Genomic DNA, 19295 nt, shown 5'->3' with positions numbered 1-19295 from the left:
TGCCTCAGATGCATCTTCATTTCTGTCATTTCTTCTCACTCTGTGCTTTTTCAAGCCCATTAAATTCCTTTTCATAGCACACTTCATTGCATCCCACCAAGTTTTGAAATATCAATTTTTGCACTTATAAGCATGATCAAAAAGCCGCACATCAACTCTTTGCACTTGTACCATCCAAGATCCCTGCTTCCCTCATTAAACATCTATTTAGACTACTAGCTTGTATCTTCTTTAGAGAAGTTCTGTCCTTGCACATCAGTTTCCAAATATCTGCCCATACTTTGATATCTCACTGCCCTAGGGACCCCTCTCACCCTAAAATTCTCTTCTGTCAAGGACTCCTCTCACCCTAAAATTCTCTTTTTTGTCAAACAAAACTTTCCATTTTTCACTTGACAAGTTTTTATTCACATTGTGGCTATATCGCTCCATATAGTATAGACGGCCTCAAAGAAAATGATACTTCTGAGTTTGGGCCATAGACTGTTCCAGCTTTCCTATTAACCCTCTACATTCAATCCCTCTGTAACCTCTTTTTACCAGTATTGGAGATTCTTTCATCATAACTACTCCCCTCTAACCATACTTCACCCTACCATTTTCAGTTCTCTACCTCCCAGTTTCAAGGCTCACTTCCTTCCTTTTTCAGCTTTCTGTAATGTCCCACTTAACTTTCCTTAACGTCCTCCTAATTTTAATTGGATGGCACCCCCAGCATTCCATATTTACACCCCAATCCTCTTCCATACCTTACTGTTGGGTTGCCTACCTCTCCTTCCAAGGCTGGCTAACAACCTTTGAATCCCTTCTTTAGATTTGTGCCAGGATTCCAAAACAGAGGTTGTGATCAGAACTCCAATAGCTAGCAACTTGGGAGTAGGAGTAATATCCACTTAAATTCAGCAGTTTCCTTTGTTACAAATGATGATGCACCCAATGAATTGCCAGTGGAATTTTTAAGCACCCAAGTACACACATTCACCCATTATGTAAGCATACTCCCATTAGGCAAAATTAGAGTAACATTAACTCACTGAAATGCTCTTGCATAATGTAGCGAGAATACAGGCCTACAATCTAAGGTTGATACTAGTCTGAGTAACACCATCTCTGTTCCTATCTGAAAAGAACAGTGTGCAGATATCTTCAGTTATTTTTTCTCATCTAGCATTCCCCCAAGCCATTGCTGTCCACTTAACGGTATAGGCAAAAATCGTGATAAATGTGTACTCTGTAATGGTTTCAGACTCTGTTCTCAAGCATTTTTGGGTTACTTTATAGGCCTCCTTGGTAAGGCAGATGTACTCCGCCTCAGTTGTATTCAGCATTCGGGTATTTTGAAATGGTCCGGAGGCTATGAAGTTCAGTATGCTATGTAACTGCTGCAGTCTTCTCCATTCACCTAATACTAGTGTCTTGGTTGTTGTGGTTACCTTGCTTCTGTTGTATTGGTTTGTGTGACTTCTTCTGGTTACTTAGTGTCTTATGTTGCTGAACTAAGCAAGACATGTTGGCTAAAGTCTCGTTCTATTGTAAATCTATAGCAACATGAACGCCTTGTCCCAAGGAAAAAGTACTCCACTCCCTACCTAGTTCATTCAGCCAACCTCACATCATAGCAAAATGTTTTTCTACTTGGTGTCAGGAAGTCTGATGCCACCTGTTTCCACTCTGCTTTTTCAATGCTTTCTTAAAATTGAGCCCCTTTTGAGTTCAAAACTGTCTTCCTACTTTCTTGAAATGTCACACTATGCATATGTGATGGACAGTGTGTTTTGTCCATCTTCTATTTTATTTTGAGGATGTCCACTTAGTTTCCATTTCTAAACATTCTCACCCATCTAGGGGATATTCTCACCCATCTAGGGGATAGAACAGTCTGCTGCACAGTCTTGGGATGAAGTCTGTGCCATACCTCTTCTCTCTGCCCCTTTAGCTGTAACATCTGTCATTTCCTGCAGGGTACCTTTTACTTTAACACCATCTGAAATGGCAAGTTCTGCCACAGAAGGCATTTTACATGGACCCCTCCACTAAACGTTTAACTTGGTAGGCAATGCAGGTAAAAGTCCAGTTTCAATTCTTGCATTACTTTATTGAATGCCCTTAAACACTGAGTTCAGAATAATCCATTAAAGCTCTCAAGGGATCCTTCTAACAATGTAAACATTAGATCTGAAGTAGTTAACTTCATTTGTCGGCAACCTTTGGGAATCGGATCTGAGCCGGCAATCTTTCATAGCTTAGATCCGAGCTCCTAGCTCCTCCCCTTCACCCATAATCCCCTGCCAACCCTGACTGACCTCAGATCTAGTTTTTCGCGCTTCTTGTCAGCAGCTAGGTTTTTGAGCTTGTGAGTTTTGTGAGTTTTTAAATTTTTTATTATCCCCTTAAGTGTACGAGTGTGTTTTGTGGTCAGGTTTCCTTTTTTGGCTAAACTACCGTAGTCTATACCTTTTTAGTTAAACTTACCCTCCTTCCCTTTCGCTGGTCATAGCTTCTGTGTGTTGTGTGTTTGGGGCCTAATGAGTGGGTTTTTCTTTAAGATGTCTTGAGGCCCCCCAAAACCCATCTTTTCCAAGTGCACCGAGTGTGGCCATGAGCTCTCCCCAGCGGATGGTCACACTCTGTGTGTGCGGTGCCTTGGGGTTGAACACCTTTCCTCTGGGTGTTCCATCTGCATGGCGTTCAACCCCAGGGCACTGAAGGACCGGAGGTCGAAGCTGATCCTAGCGGGATTTTTACCCCCGGATTCAGCTTTGGCCTCCGGTGCTTCTGTGGCCTCCTCCCCGGCTTCGGCGGCGGCCACTCCTGCCTCTCTCCCTCCGGTCGGGACTCGAACTCTCGCTGCAGCTCCGGAGGAGAGGGAGGCCAGGTAAGAAAAGAGGGAGAAGCACCACAAGAGGCGGGCCGAGGCCTCCGCTTCAGCCCCCCCAGCTAAGCAGTCTTCTCCCTCCAGGGCTTCCCGGTCTCCTCCTCGGATCCAGTCTCCGTGCTTCTCACTGGGCCCCGAGGAGGAGGAGACCCGAGGAGGAGGAGACCCGATCTCCATCGAGGTCATCGAGGCGGCATTCCCGGCCAGCCTCGGTGGCCTCGTCGAGATCGACTCATTTTCACCTTTCTTTGTCCCGATAGCTCCTTCTCCGACCTGCTTCCCGGGTTCAGAGCCTTTGGAGCCAAGCAGCCTTGGAGCTGGAGGTGGGTCGACGCCGACCGTATCGGGTACTTTGGTGCTGACTCTCCCCTCGAGCCTGTCTGGTCCGGGCTCTCGGAGCTGTGGGCTGAGCGTCGGATCCGAGGGATCAGTGTGTCTTCGGCTCCATCTAGGTTGGACCACACTGGTCCGTTGGATCCGATGGCTTCGGTGCCGACCCCGATCCATCCATCGGATCCAAGCGAGGGTCTGCTCTTGGATCCCAGAGAGCAGCTCTCCCTCAGCTTTAGATGTGGTGGAGAGGGCACTGTCGAGTGCTTCCAGGCCCCCTGGTCCTTGCTTCGGCTCCACCCCACACTCCCTCTCTGTTGGGTCCGGCTTCCATCACCCGGCCCCAGGGACAGCCTGCTTCGATGTCCCAGGTCATTCCCTTGGAACAGGACCTGGCTGGTGAGACGTCCTCTGACAGCCCCCCCAAGGACGTCCCTCAAGTGAAAGTGCAAGGAGCCGGACACTGTGGAGCCAGTCCCCAAATGCCTGGACAAGATCCTTAGTCCGCCCTCTGAGTGGTCCCATTGGAGCAAGGGTCCCACCGTAGATGCCATGTTGGTGGCGATGGCCACCAAGAGGGAATTGGCTCAGGAGAGTCCCTCAGTCCATCCACCGAGCATGGAGTCCTGTTTGATGGACCGTTTAGGGAAGCGGGCCTTTAGTTCAGCGACCTTCTCGGTGAGGTCTCTGAACTACATGGCACATGTTGTTCGACTGCAGCGGGACCTCATCAGAGTACACTGCGTCACTCCAGAGTCTGTCGGTGGAAGACAAACAGTTGTACTCCACTCTGATGGCCACTCTGAGGTCCATATCTAACACCTCTATGCGGCTGTTGTCCCACGCCACAGAGGGAGCTGCTAGAGCCAGCGGAGTAGACCTCGTCATATGACGTCAGGCTTGGCTCCAGCATTGCGATTTTGTGGAACCCTTCAAGGCATCCTTTGCGAATGCCCCTTTCGATGGTTCTGCCCTGTTTGGCAAGACTGTTCGCAAGACTTTGGTCCAGAGCGAAAAGGATGGGAAGACGTTGTCTGCCGTCGGGAGTCCGCTTCTCTGCTCCCCAGAGGTCCAAGAACCAAAAGGGACAGAAGATGTGGTTCCGGAAGTCTCAGCAATCCCAGTCCGCTCCGGATCCCCAGTCTTTCCGTGGCAGAGGAGGACAGGGTGGACGCCGCCCTAGAGGCAGAGGGGGCCCGAGGAATGGTGGGTCCAGAGAAGCTTTCTCTGACTGGCCCACCCAACGACTCTGAGGGGTTGCCTGACTGCTCCTCTCTGGAGGCAGTCGGGGGACATTTTTCGAGGCACCTGGCAGCTTGGGAGTCCATCACAACAGACCGCTGGGTGCTTCGCATCATATCCAGAGGATACCAAATTCCCTTTTCTCGCATCACTCACCAACCCAAACGCCTCCCCGACGTCCCACCTGATCAGAGGGAGGCTGCAGCTGCGGAAATTCAGCAGCTCTTAGGAAGAAGAGCCATCCAACACGTCCCCCCAGACCAGTTCGGATCGGGTTACTACTACAGGTTCTTTTTGGTGCCAGAAAAGGCGGGGGACCTAAGGCCAATCCTCTCTCTCCCTCCTGAACCTGTCAGTAACCAAAGAAAAGTTCCGGATGGTCACCCTTCAATCCATTCTCCCCCTGTTGCGGGAGAGTGACTGGATGTGCTCGATAGACCTCAAGGATGCGTATTACCACATTTTGATGGACAAACGATCCAGGAGGTTTTTCCGCTTCCGGCTAGGAGCCAGTCATTATCAGTTCAGGGTCCTTCCCTTCGGTGTCACGTCACACCCCAGGGTGTTCACCAAGGTATTAGCAGTGATGGCGGCCCACCAGAGGCTCCAGGGAATGCAGGTGTTTCCATACCTGGACGACTGGCTCCTGACTGCCCCAACAAGGCATCTACTGTGCTCAGTGAGGAATTACTTTCTCCATCTTGCTCCCCGGCTGGGGATCATAGTCAACACGTACAAATCCTTTCTCAACCCGACTCACGTGTTGGACTTTATCGGGGCCAGATTAGACACTAACAACTTATTAGCCGTCTTAACCACCGAGCGACTTCACACCTTGAGGTTACATGTGCGGGCCATTTTACTATCGTTGGCCTCCCCGGCGGGATTGGTTCAGAGGGTGCTGGGCTCCATGGCGGCCGCAATTACCCTGCTCCCCATGGCTCGCCTGAACATGAGGGTTTTGCAGTGGACTCCAATTCCAATGGTCCTTCCGTCGATACCCTCTGTCACCCCATTCTCCTCAGCAAGGCTTGCAAAAGGGCTCTCGCATGGTGGTTACAATCACCGGACCTCCAAGCGGGACGCCCTTTCTCCGTGGCCCCTCCACTCGCCACAGTGACCACGGACGCCTCTCGCCTTGGACCGTCCTGCCTGCATAATGCCACTCCCACCCAAGGCATGTAGAATGGTACAGAGACCTCATTGCATATAAATGTTCTAGAGATGAGGGCAGTGCTGTTGTCATTGCAAGCACTTCAGAGCCTTCTTCCTACAGGAACAGTTGCAGTTCAGTCAGACAACATGCCGGTGGTCTGGTACATCAACAAACAGGGGGAAACCAGGTCCTACCCACCCTGTCGAAGCTATGAGAGTGTGGGAATGGGCAATCTCCACCAACCGCTTTCTTATTGCAATGCACATTCTGGGACGGTCCAACATCCTAGCGGACAAACTCAAGTCGCACCATACTGTCTCCTTACGAGTGGTTTCTCAATCCCCAGGTAGCGAAGCAGATATTTGCCGTATGGGGACAACCCTGTTGCGATCTCTTCGTCTCTCCTTCAAACATGAAATGCAACAGCTACTTCGCTCTAATTCCCCCCGCTGGGGAATTCCCGAGAGACGCTCTGGTGCATGCTTGGCCTCCCGGTCTACTCTATGCTTTCCCCCCTCTACCTCTGATGCTGAAGCTTCTACAGAAAGCCAGTCAGTTGGGGAGTAAAATGATCCTCATTGCCCCATTCTGGCCTCATCGAGCTTGGTTCCCTTACCTCTGGTCTCATCTGGTGAATCCGCCTTGGATTCTAGATCCCCTCCCAGATCTGATTTCCCACCCCCTAGGCCTCCCAGTCCCGAACCTTGACAATCTCAAGCTTACGGCTTGGTTGCTCCAGTTCCACTCATAGCTAGGACTCCCGGTATCTCCTCCCCAGTTAAAGCTATCCTAGTAGCAGCACACAAGCCCTCTACTAGGAAAGTCTATAGGAGTAAATGGAGACGTTTCGCTATTTGGGCGGAGCGTCAGAACCTAGACCCTTTCACAGCTCTGTTGCCCGCCATTTTGGATTTCCTTTCAGGGCTTTTTCATCAGGGGGGGCTAGCTGTTCCACAGTCAAAGTTCAACTAGCAGCTATCTTTCATTACCACGTGGGACATGAACTGGGTCCATTGATCACCACAAAGTTATGTAAGACCTTTCTAAATGGCACCTTCCTACTCAGACCTCCAATAAAGGAAGTAGTGCCTCCGTGGGATTTGACTTTAGTACTTCAGGCCTTGACAGCTCCCCCCTTTGAACCTGCAGCTTCAGCTGATCTCAAACATTTGTCATGGAAAACAGCTTTTCTCGTCACTATTACTTCAGTTAGGAGGGTTTCTGAACTTCAAGCCCTATGTGTAAAACCTCCTTACTTGACCTTCCACAAGGATAGGGTTTACCTCGGGACCAATCCCTCATTCCTTCCTAAGATTGCTTCAGAGGCAAATATTAACCAATCCATTAATCTTCCAGTTTTCTTTCCTGAATACCAGAACAAAGGAGAATACAAACTACATTCTTTAGATGTGCATAGACAGCTGTGTTTTTACATTCATAGAATGGCTGGTCATAGACAATCCGACCAGTTGTTCGTCTCCTTTGCCAAATTTAACTTTGGTAAATCTGTGTCGAAGGTCATCTTGTCGAGGTGGATTTCACAATGCATCCTTTTGGCTTATGAAAGTTCTGGCAGGCCCGCACCTCAGGGAGTCCGTGCCTACTCTACTCGGTCCATGTCTACTTCTGCTGCCTTTCAGTCTAGAGTACCCCTGGATAATATTTGCTTAGCAGCCACTTGGGCTTCACCTCATACCTTCATCAACCATTATAAATTGGATATTATCTCTAGAGGGAGAGCATCCTTTGGCTCTGCAGTGCTCCGGAACATCCTTCCATGAAGGCGCCCAAGGTACAGGTAGCTGGGGACTCTGTCCCAAAGGTTGCTGACAAATGAAGTCAACTACTTCAGATTAAGAAGTTATGTACTCACCATAACGTTCCATCTGAGTAGGTAGACTTCATTTGTCTGCAACCGTCACACCCTCCTTCCCCCCTGACCTTCGGATGTTATTTGGCCAGAAGTTTTTACTCTGCCCTTTAAGGAAGGTAGTTAGTTTCCTTTTTCAGTCTTATTGGTTATGGGCAAACTTGATCTGAGGTCAGTCAGGGTTGGCAGGGGATTATTGGTGAAGGGGAGGAGCTAGGAGCTCGGATCTAAGCTATGAAAGATTGCTGGCTCGGATCCGAGGTCTGATCCGATTCCCAAAGGTTCCTTCCAAAGTGTTTTCTTTTGGGAAAGGATATCTAACTAGCCGTCTTTACATTGCATTACAAAGAGTATTCATAATGCATTAGCTGATGGTGAGTACCCATATAATGGGATCTATGCACTTGTTTACAGTATGGGGGGATTGTTTACAGTATGGGGGGAGTAAGCAAGTGAAGAATGTTAAAGCTGCATTTTAGGCAAGAAGCAGAGTCCTTGGCCAAACATTTATGAAGTACCAGTTAAGGAATCAAGAATGTACGTGTAATCATCCTACAGATGTGACAACTACCATCTTCAGATGGTGGCTTCAGCTGATCTGAAGTTTCATGCACCTATTGGTAAAAGGGCAGGTTTTCTAACAGATACCAGGGTCATAGAATCACATGGGGCAGGCCTTTGAATGTGTCCTTTACAATGGTTTTGCATACCTTTCAAAGATGCCAGTGAGGAGCATAATCCCACATTGAATTTGGAGGTCACTGCAGGGTGAAATTCAATGCCAGTATAACTGTCAAATTGGTCATCTCATCTATCTGAGATGGAAGGCAGTAAAAGCAAAGTTTGGAAGTTTTTGCTCATCTGTGCCACAAGTCTCCAGCTCCTGAGAGGATTTAAGCTATTCTAGTTTAGGTGATTTGGACAACTTTAGATGTGAAAGAGGGGTTATTGGCAACTAGTGTACAAAAAGCCAAGGTGTGAATCTGACTGAATGCTCTGATGTAGTTGGCCAATTGAGTAGGTCAGCTCTTTGAAGGAGTCTTGGGAGCTTTTCTAATATATGCAGAAGCAGTGGGAGGTTTTCCAAGACCAGTAAGGAGCCATCAACATGACTCTTGCTTTGTGTAGTCAGGCTCTGCTTTCTGTATTTATCCGTGGAAGTAGAGCATAAACCAGTCCAATAGAACTTGTGGGCCATCAAACTTGGGTCATATTTCTTGAAGGGTGAGAGAACCACTACTTTATCTTGGTCAGGATTTAAACAGATTGCAGTGTGCCAGAAATGGTGCAAAAACTTTTGAAGCATCAGAAGCAGCAACTCCACACCTAGGGAAGTCTCCTGGAATGTGGCTGGCTATTGAAGGATTGGACTGAGTAGTCATTGCTGTATTAGCTCCTCATCTTAACTGATGTTCCACCTTTTTGGTTGGTATACTACACTACTGCCATGAGTCAATGGAAGTGTACTCAGAAGGAAGGAGTGGCAGTAGGCTACCATTCAGGACCATTTCTAGAACACTGTTTTTTTTTTTGGGGGGGGTCCACATACATAGGTTCATAGGTTCATACTAGGCTATCTGCCCAAGGGCATTTATAAGCCTAGCCCATAGTTATGTGGCTTTTGCCACCCCTTTAGTTTGAATAAAACTATGCCTATTATTTTGCTGTGCCTCTGTCAAGCAGTGACACTGAAGTAATCCCTGGGGTATATCTGCGATCCCCCATCCATTGGTCAAGATTCCTCTTGAACAAGGCCAGCGAGGTGCTCTGCCTCACATGTACCGGGATTTTGTTCCACAGCATAGGGAGTCTCTGGGTGATGAATCTGTCCCTCCAGCACGTTCTATTAATAACCGTGTCAAGGTTTAAGTCTCCCACCCTTGTGGTTCTGAGGGATCTAGATTTTTTGAGGTGAAGCATATTTATCAAATCTGGGTTTGACATGGCCTTGTATGTCAGGCACAGGTCACCTCTGAGCAAGCGGTATGAGACTGAATAGAGCTGGAGTTCTTTCAGTCGGCCAGCATAAGACATATTTTTGAGACCCTTTATCCTTTTGGTGAGGAACTTTTGGGGCCTTTCCAGCTGCTGCAGGTGTCGGGTCAGATACATTCCGAATGGGGCATTGTACTCAATCATAGGTCTGAGTGATGAGTACAGGGGGACGATGACCTCCCTTGATCTAGATGTGAATCCCTTCATGATCAAGGTGGGCAATGTAGAAGGTTTTCCTAACTACTTTAGCAACATGAGTGTCAAACGAAAGGCTACTGTCAGCCTGGGTCCCCAGATCCCTGATGACTTCTTCTGTGCTCAGTGGATTGCCACCTATATGGTAGCTAGGGGTAACCTTATTTTTCCCGAAGGGTATGACTATGCATTTCTTGGCGTTTAACTTTAGGCCATGGTTCTGGCACCAGTTATCAGTTTCTGTGAGGCCCTTCTGAAGGATATCTGTGTCAGATGTGTTTTCGACTATGGCGCCCAGTTTGCAGTCATCTGCAAACTGTCAGCCATAACCCTCCTGTGTTTGCTTGTACTTCAGAAAAGTAGATGCTGAACAAGAGTGGACCCAGGACTGAGCCTTGTGGGACACCACTTGTGACACGCTTTGAGTCTGACATGGCTCCAGCAACTCTGACCCTGTGTGTTCTGTCACTTAGCCAGTTTGCAACCCATCTTGTGATGTATGGGTTTACATTCAAGCTGATGAGTTTTTCGATGATACCTGAGTGGGGTATTGTGTCGAAGGCCTTTGCCAGGTCGAGCTAGGCTGTATGGACTGCCTTTCCCTCATCAATGGCCTTGGTGACTTGTCTCGAAAAAGTCAACCAAGTTTAAAAGGCATGATCTGCCTTTGACAAAGCCAAACTGGGTTGGATCCAAAGTCTGCAAGTTCCCTATGTCTTTGAGTTCCATTATGATCCTCTCCATGGCTTTGCAGATAAGGCTTGTCAAGCTAATGGGACGGTAATTTCCAGGGTCGGTGGAGGCACCGCCCTTGTGAAGTGGGACCACAGTCGCCGTGCGCCACTCCTTGGGTACATATCCTGAGGCGAGGCTAAGATTAAACAGCTGTCCTAACTGCGGGTTTAATTCCTCATTGAGTTCGTGGAGCACACAGCCGGGGACACCATCCGGTCCCATGGATGCTGTGTTTTTTGCCTTGGAGAGAGCAGTTCTCACCTGGGCGTTGGAGATGTTTGCGGGGCTACAATCCTCTGGTATAGATATCTCTCCTTTTGGGGGGGAGAAATTTGCACTGAACCTGTCAGCCAGTATGTTGGCAATGTGTGTAGGTTCAGTAATCTTCACATCATTTTGAACTAATTCTGAGCATATCTGGGAGTTTCCTCCTAGGTTTCTAACATAGCTAAAGAAGGCCTTATGATTGTCTTTTGAGTCCTTGGCGATTTTTCTCTCAAAATTTGCCTTGGATGATTTTATGAGAGCTCTTAGTTTTTTACTTATAATGATCAAAGGTGCCTTACCTTTCAAGGATTTTGCTCTATCTTGTAGTAGCTTCCTCCTTTTGTTGTAGAGCTTGTTTATGGCTGGGGTCCACCAGACTGGACGCTTGCCTTTGGTACAAAGAGTCTTAGTTTTGTTTGGGATTGCCTGATCCATGCAGTCCTGTAGGTGTTGGTAGAAGGCATTTGTAAGTGATTCAGCGGTTTGAGTAATGTTTACCACTGGCTCAGGGGCCTTAAAGGAGACCACACTAGTTTTTAGAAGTGTGAAGTCGGCTTTTGAGAAGTTTTTCACTGTGGTCTTTTTTATTTCAGGTGGGGGCGGGATGAGGACCTCCAGTGAGATTAGTTTATGATCTGATCTCACCAGTGAGGGGTATACTTCCGGTGTTGAACATTGTGATCCCATGTTCATGATGATGAGATCAAGTATGTTTTCTCCTCTTGTGGGGATGGTGACTAGTTGTTCCATGGCATTTGAGTTTATGAACTCCAGGAACCTTTGGGCTAGAGTGTTTGGGCTTGAGTAGTGTTCCCAGTCTATATTAGGGTAGTTGAAGTCACCTCGTATGGTGGTGTTTGGAGATACATTTATCCCCTCCAATGTTTTCAGGAAGGCCATGTGAGGTTCCTGAGTTTGAGAGGGTGGCCTGTAACATGCTACAAATTGCAGAGCAGTCTTGCCTATGGTTAATTGCACCTGGATGGTCTCCGATGCATCGTGCGTTGCCACCAACCTTGAGGTGTGGGTGTCCTTTATGAATATGGACACCCCCCCCTCCTTTCTTGGTGTTGTCCGGATTTTGGGGCCGGAACGCATGATATGAGGTGAAACCTGATAGTGCTGGGGTGCTCTCGGGAGCCTTGAACCAGGTTTCAGTCACAGCACAGACATCGATGTTCTCCATACTGAGAAGGGCCTCGAGTGCGTGCATCTTGAGATTGAGACTTCTGGCATTGAGCAGCATTACCCTTAGTTTTTTTTCCTTTTTTGTGTTCTAGGGTGGTAGGTTTAGAATTTGAGCCTTGCCTAAAAAGGCACTATCGGGTGGCAAGAGCCTTTGCCAATATCCGGAAGCCTAGGGGTGACAGGTGCAAGCCGTCCCTTGCGAAGCAGCGTGGCTTGTCCAGCATGTCATCCCAGGCAGACAGACATTGGATCCCCTTTAAATGACACCAGAATTTAAGCCAATTATTAAAGCTGATCATCTTATCACTGTATTGTGGCATCATTCTAGGTGAAGGTAGGATACTGCTCAAGATCAGGGTCATACCTGCCTGGGCTACATAATCAGAGAGCTCCTCAATGTCTCTTTTCATGTAGTCCAAGGAGGTACGTCTCAGGTCGTTGACACCAGCGTGGACAATGACAGAGTCGTACTTGTACCTGCTGTTGAGAGACCTGAGTGCTTGCGTTATGTGGCAGATTCTAGCGCCCGACAGGCAGCTTACTGTGACCTTCTCCTTACTCAGTCTGGTGAGCGGGACGTCAGTGTGTCTGACTATGGAGTCACCTATGACAAGTATGTTTGGTGTTGTATTTGGCCTTAAGGGCAGTGACTGCTTTGCACACTGATTTTGTTGTTTGTGTTGTTTGTGTGGTGTATTGAGTTTGCAGTTGCTTGGGTGTCTGCCTTGGAGGCCTCTGCTGTTTAGGTAAATTTTTACTCAGAGCCTCCGAGTATGTCTTAGTGTGTTTATGTGTTTGATTCAGTGGTGTGGTTGAGTTATGTGAGACTGGTATTGTGGTGTGTGTAGTTGCCTTCTCCTCCTGCCTGGTCTTGCCAGTCCTGAGTTGAGAGAGCTCAGCCTCCAGTCTGGATAAATAGCTGCATCTCTCACAAGTGTTAGTGTTACATGGGAGGAGGAGAGGGTTGTCCGTGTACATGAGGCAATTGTAACATTGTCTCAGAATTCCCAGTTTCACCAACTGGGCAGGAGAGGACGCCAGCATCTGACCCTTCGACATGCTAGAAAGAATTATGAGTTGGTATGAGACAGAAAAGTAGTGGGCTTAGCAGGGAAGTGGGCACTCCTGGGGGGTTTTGCTAGTGAGAGATTTGTATAATATAGGAGTGCTTGACCTGCAAAGAGAATGCTTGTAAGACCAGGGATATGCTTATAAGACAAGTGCTGAGCTTTTTGAGAGGAAAAAGCTTTTTGGAACAAGTGCTGCACTTTTTAGTGAAGGTGTAAACTGTTTAGGTTCCTAACGGAGCAGTTCTAAGGGAAAAATTGAAGAACACACTTTCTGGAGCCAGAAAGAGTTTAACCGGCGCTGCCCGATGCTGCTCTACTGGCAACTCCACGCTAAAGCACGTTAAAGCGTGCTTGATAGCAGGGGCTGGAAAGAAGCAGTAATAGACCCAAAACGGACAATAAAACTACAGTTTCAAGTCAGTAACCACCTCTACGGGGGGCAAGGAAGCTGCTCAATGTTATTCACTGCCACTGATCAACAGAGACCCTCCTTCAGCCCAAGCAAAAATGGCCTCACAGAAACTTTCAAACAGTTCAGGAACAGCAAGCCTGTAACTGAACTTTTTTAACTCTCAGAAAAGTGGGGAAAAAGCAAGATTTTTTTTTTGTTTTTGTTTTTTACAGAGATAGCAGAGGTTCACAAGTAATATCAAGTTATAACAGTGCAGTAAATGACCCCACACAAGAGTGCTAGGTCAAGGACAGAAAATATGCAAGTTTTAAGAAAAACGATTTAAAATTAAGTGCAAACAGGAAATTCAGCAAACAGCTTTTGGTTGTGCTCTAAATACAGCTACTAATACAGAAATCAAGTTTTAACAAGCCAGAAAATGCTCAAGCTAGGCAGCTATGCAGAAAAACTTAGCAAATACAGAGAAAAAATACTTAAAATCTCAAAAGTGGCTCCCTTCTTCTCTCAGCGTTGGTCTTGGTCTCTCCCGTTATGCGCACCATCACAGACTACCAGTATGAGTAACTAAAGGGATTTCCCATGGTAAATTGCCTCCATCCACCACTAAAGGTGATTTTTATTTTTATTTGGTTATTTTGACTAGGTGAAACATAGGGTTTGTGCTGGGAGACCATTGGATGATTGTCCATTGGAGTGCCTTCATGAGGAGGCCTAGCAAGGGATACACTGTAATGGCCACTCCCATTGCACTGATGGCCATCATGCTCAGTGGAGACATCTTTGCTGCACTTTAATTTGAGTAGCTAAGCCTTCACAAGGTTCAACATGATGCCCAGACAGTGGTACATTCTCTTCAGAGTTTTCCATAAAGGTAGTTGGAGCCTGAAGTGATGTGGCAGATAGGAATCAACCATCTATGCATGGGGAATGCTTTTTTTTCTTTTCCTGCAGTCTCTACTGGACAGCTAGAATTACATTCAAAGTGTTTGTATGGCCACGCAAATTTTTTCCTTGGGGAAACACTTTGCGGTTTTGGCTGTTTGTTGTAGCGTTTTGGTGTTTCGGGTTTGAATTCGTATTCAAAGGTTTGTCTTCGATTAAGTGATATAGACCCATTTCTGGGTAGGCATGTGAAGGACAGATGGCCCCAACTGCCTTCTGAGTGGGAAGGTAGACGAGACCCCAGGAGTGCTGCTGTGCACCCATGGGTCTGTGGAATTAACACCCAACTAAGAAGCTAACATTGAAGATCACTGAGATTAGTTAATCCAGTTTGGGAGCTTGAACCAAAAAACCTACCCTGTGCTGCACTGCAGTGAAATGCAATAGTAAACTGCACTAACATCAGAACCAATGCTTTTGGGGCAGATTAAAAATGTGCTGTACCAGTGACTGGTAAGTAGGAGACCAAGGTAGGGCGAAGTCCAGCAACGGTTTTACTAAAGCCAGTAGAGCATGGGAAGGAACACGGTGACCCTTACACTCATCTCTTGATATGGCCTCTGCCATCCTGTTCCCCATAGCAGCGAAGGCAGAAGTTTCAGATCTCTGCATACCTGGCCTTTATTTCTGAGGGGCAGAAGCACCTTTGTTCATCTGATTCACTAGAATTATTTGATTTCAGATGGACTAATAGAAATTTTGGCAATGTTTTGAACAGATTTGTACATTGTGTATGGAAGGAGGGGAGACCTGATTGCCAGGAAAAAAAAATCCATTTTTAAGGAGGGGTTGGTATACTGGATGTATTTTTGGAGGGTGGGGTGTAGAGGTACAAAGAAGCTAGGCAGTCATATTTTTTCCCTCTGCAGATGCTGATCGAAATTGAATTTGCAGCTTTGGATGTTTAATTCGAGAGTAAGCAAATTTGTAAGTTGCATTATTGATACTAAAAGTGCAGAAATACTATACATTAGAGAATGTAGTGGGGAAAAAAACTAAAAATATTTGAATTTCTCCTGCAAATCTCTTGTCTAGTTTGAAGTGCAGGTATGTATAGGGAGGCGTGGCACTGCATTGTTACAGGAGGTGGGGAGGGGTCCTTATGATTAAAAAAAATAATAAATCTGCTAAGTGATGTATATCTCTAGCAATAGTCCTGATTTTGTGGGAGGCTGGACCTCATCAGATTTTCAGTTTCATTATGTGGTCAGTGCTTTTAGTATTTCATATTATCATAGGTAAACTAAATCAACATTTAACTTCATCTGTCTAATAGTTACTGAAGTAAATTTTAGGCTATGGGTCAGATGTTCACCAGTCTCGCAGTAATTTCACTTTTTTTGTTTTTAGGTTAAAACTCCTGAAGACATCAGTGGAGATCTGGAAAGTTGTAAGGGAATTTCTTTGAAAAAGCTACGAGACATCTGCTCCTTATCAAACCATGAGCAACATTTTCCTGCAGAATTAAGCTTCTAAATTTCACTGAATTTTAATCCTAGTAACCAGTATCTGTTTTGAAGCATATCTGTCAATAGTACTTAAGCATGTCTGTTTTTCAGTAAAATTACCAGTAATAAAATGCATCTGATCAGATTCTTTGCCATTTTGAGTGATTTGCACACATTTTGCAGGCCCCAGAGTTTTGGATTTCATAAGTATCCATTAAGTGTTTTAATGGTCTTCTATAGCCACATTTTAGAAAATGCACACAATTTTTTTTACTGGAGGGACTGTATAAAACTTTTTTCCATTGCTCTGAAAAGATGTTAAATACAGCATATCCTAAAGCAAGTAGTATGGGTGAGCATACCTTATTTCATATCTGATGCACTAAAGTGGTAACTAATTTCCATCTACTGGTAAAGTTAAAGTAATGGAGTAAGGAAACCTGAGTTGTGAAAATGAGGAACTTAAATCCCTGCTCTTAAAGGGGAAGTTTTTACAGTATGATAGTAAAATCGGGAATTCAAAAATGGCTTAAGCCAGATGGGCATACCTCTTAAAAGAGCATTAAAATCACATGAATACTGGCATTTAAAAATCATAGCAGAGAGGAGCAGCCTTCAAAATAGAAGGCCAGAAAGAGGGATTTGTTTAAAGTGGTCCTTTGCTAGGTCATGTGTAGTTTTAGTAATGGGAAATCTTTTTGTGTGTGTGCTTGGTATGTACCCATAAATGGGCCTTACTTTGAGGAGCATCAGTAAATCTAGAATGAGAGCAAATCTGAGGATGAATATCCTAGTGCTGTTTCTAAAGTGTAATTGAGAGGTGTGCAGTGAGTAAAGGTCTCCGGAAACCATTTAAAATGGATAAAACGGAATGGGAATATTCAGGTCTAAAACAGAATGGGACTATTCATGTCTAAATAAAACGCTTAGTCATTGGAGGAGATAAAGTGGTAGGTGTGCCTTTAGTAGAAATCTGAGACATACAGAGTAGCTGGGAGACGCTTCTACAATAGCCGATGGGTTGTGTCATCACTGGCGCAGATTGGATGGATCTGCCAGAATACAGAACCTTTCTGCAGTTTCAAATATTGCAGGAAGATTACTACATTGAGTTAGGAAACTAGTATTGGACTGCCAGGGAGGGACTGAATACTACTAAACTCCTACTCTGCTGTTTTGTGGAAGATGACTGAAGCTGTTGAACTGAAACCCGAGACAGTGCTACCATTCTGCAGGATACTCTGACGACACTAGGAGACAATTGTGGATAGAATGTTGAGGACCTTGAAAAGTAGGTGAACACTTCTTGAGCAGCTGCAGTCCTGCAAATGGTGGATGAGGTAAACGAGGGGAACTGCAGGCTGCAGAACTTGCAATCGAAACCTTTTACAAGACTGAAGAATTTGCTTGTGGGTCAAATCATTTGGACAGTATAAAAAAATACAGCATGCCAAATGAAAGGTAAGGAGGCAGAGAGGCCAGGCAGACAAATGTATGGAAATTGCATTAATGTAAAGCAAAACCATTTTTAGATTAGAAAAGGAAATTTGAGTAAAGGGGATGGAGGGGAAATTGAAAGGTTAATAGGGGATACTTGTGATTCATTCTTCAAAAGAGATGGCAGACTTAAAAGTAATGTTAGTAGCTATTCTTAGTGTTCAGAATCTTTGGCTACTTTTGTCTTGCACAACATCCACTGTCATGAAGGTGTATAAAGGCTAGGGTGCTTAAACTGAAGCATGCAGTTCATGCATCGGCTGATTTCCAAGAAACTATGTAGAACATTAGCCATTGAATAAACAAGAAGAGGATAACTTGGACTTTTATTCTTGTGAAATCTGTGTATAATTTAGTAACACAGTAGTGCCTGGTCTACTTCACTATCACCTGGACCAGCAATTTTATGATTTCTGGTTGAAAATGTTTTCTTTGACTCTGTATCAAACAGGTTATGCCTTGGTGACATTTGAAGAAATGTTTCTCTGCAGGGAAATGCATGTGGGTACCAGTGCAAGTCCAACTAGCAGGGAAGGTTAAACTAAGCGAACCTTCAAACTGTGTGCTGAGTGCATCATTACCATTCTTGATTTAACTGAAAATCTGCCACTTAAATGCACTGTCTTGAGGGCAGGTTTCCAAACTTTGACTTGTAGCACTGAACATAAGGGGTTACTAATAAGGATCCAGGTGTGATTCCATTTTCATTAAAATAAGTAGAATATTGCATGGCAGTCAGGAGGGCTGAGTTGGCCAAAGCAGTAGTGACAAGATCTTGTTGCCAGTCTGGAGCTAGAACAAGTCTTGAACTTTAATTTACTTTTTCTGTGTCAATTGGCTTTATGTACATCTTTCATCCCGTTTACTTGGGGAATCTTTATAAAGTTTTAAGCTATGTACTATTGAGTAGCAAATCTGTGGGTGGATGACTATTTTTGAGTTATTTTGTACTAGTTCATGGTGTACCTGTGATCAGGCCAGAGGCAGTGTTTAAACACAATCACATTTGCAGAGTGTACTAAATGGCTAGCATGTGAACCTAGTGAAATATTAAATGTTATTCATGGAGTTGGTGTGTGTGTGTGAATTTGGCATTTAACTGAACCATATCTGACCGCACATACCCAAAGATTTGTCCTGTACTCCAGTAACTGGGTATAATTTGGTATCAAGGGTAGGGCAAAAGGGGCAGCTAGACCAGGTGCAAGGTGTTGAGGGGACACGATTGTGAAGTGCTGTGCCTGCATTGTTTTTAAAGTAGGATTATGGAAATACATCATAGAAATGTTGCTTACCCAAGGTAAAATTGAACACCACAGACTTGTCTTTGACATTAGCACTTCTTTGATAAGCTTATGACTCCACAAAATGGTGAATCTACCACCTGGTAAAACTGCCTCCACCACTAATTGGGTGCAAAAGTTACAAGGCTGGTGTATTCTGTTCATAGATGATTGCTAGGCTCATGGCCCCAACAGGCTGTTGTAAGTGTAGCCATGCATTCCTATATATAGTTGACTGAATAAATTACCCAAGGGCATAGGTGTGAGTTCAGGGGAGGCTTTCAGTTTTCCATCTATTGGCCAGGTTATTTTTGAACACTGAGGGATTAACTCTTCACGTGGAAGGGAAGATGTTCTTCGTGTTTCACTGTTGCAGTCATCACATTTGGGTCATCTGCCAGGAGGTAGCCCTCAGCCGACCTGAATACCAGAGTCTTAGGATTTCTGCGTGGGATGCTGTCACTTCCATGACGTCAGGACGTCGAGGGTATAAAACATGCAGCCGACGCCATTACATCAGTCTTACTTGCCATGCGGTGCACGGAGCAGTTCGCAAGTGCCAGTCTGCTGACTCCTGAAATTTTCGTTTTCGAGTTTCAGACCTGAAGTCTTCTAAATGAGAAGTACCACGTTGGATTTTTTTTTTTTCTTGCTCTAACTGATGTCCGAAAAAATAATTGTCTTGCCTGTGGAAAGTGCACAAAAAAGTTAGGTGCTGCACCAAAGTCCAGCTTACGATATAAAGCCAAAATGAGTCAAATAACGTCGCTGGACACTGCTGCTCCTTATT

The 19295-nt window shown here is 45.6% G+C and overlaps 1 protein-coding gene across 1 annotated transcript in view; it reads left to right on the top strand.

Moving 5' to 3' along the window:
• LOC122811306 (aldo-keto reductase family 1 member B1-like) overlaps positions 1 to 15870 on the top strand; it is a 272278-nt gene extending 256408 nt beyond the window's left edge. The window contains exon 11 of the mRNA XM_044083067.1: positions 15628 to 15870. The gene's annotated coding sequence lies outside the window, so the exon portion shown is untranslated. The remainder of the gene's footprint in view (positions 1 to 15627) is intronic.
• The last annotated feature ends 3425 nt before the right edge of the window (positions 15871 to 19295 follow it).

Source organism: Protopterus annectens, chromosome 9.part0 (genome assembly GCF_019279795.1).
Source record: "Protopterus annectens isolate FY-2018-M chromosome 9.part0, PAN1.0, whole genome shotgun sequence".
Lineage (NCBI taxonomy): Eukaryota > Metazoa > Chordata > Ceratodontiformes > Protopteridae > Protopterus > Protopterus annectens.
The sequence above is the reverse complement of the archived record's forward strand: the minus strand, read 5'-3'. Positions and strand labels throughout refer to the sequence as shown.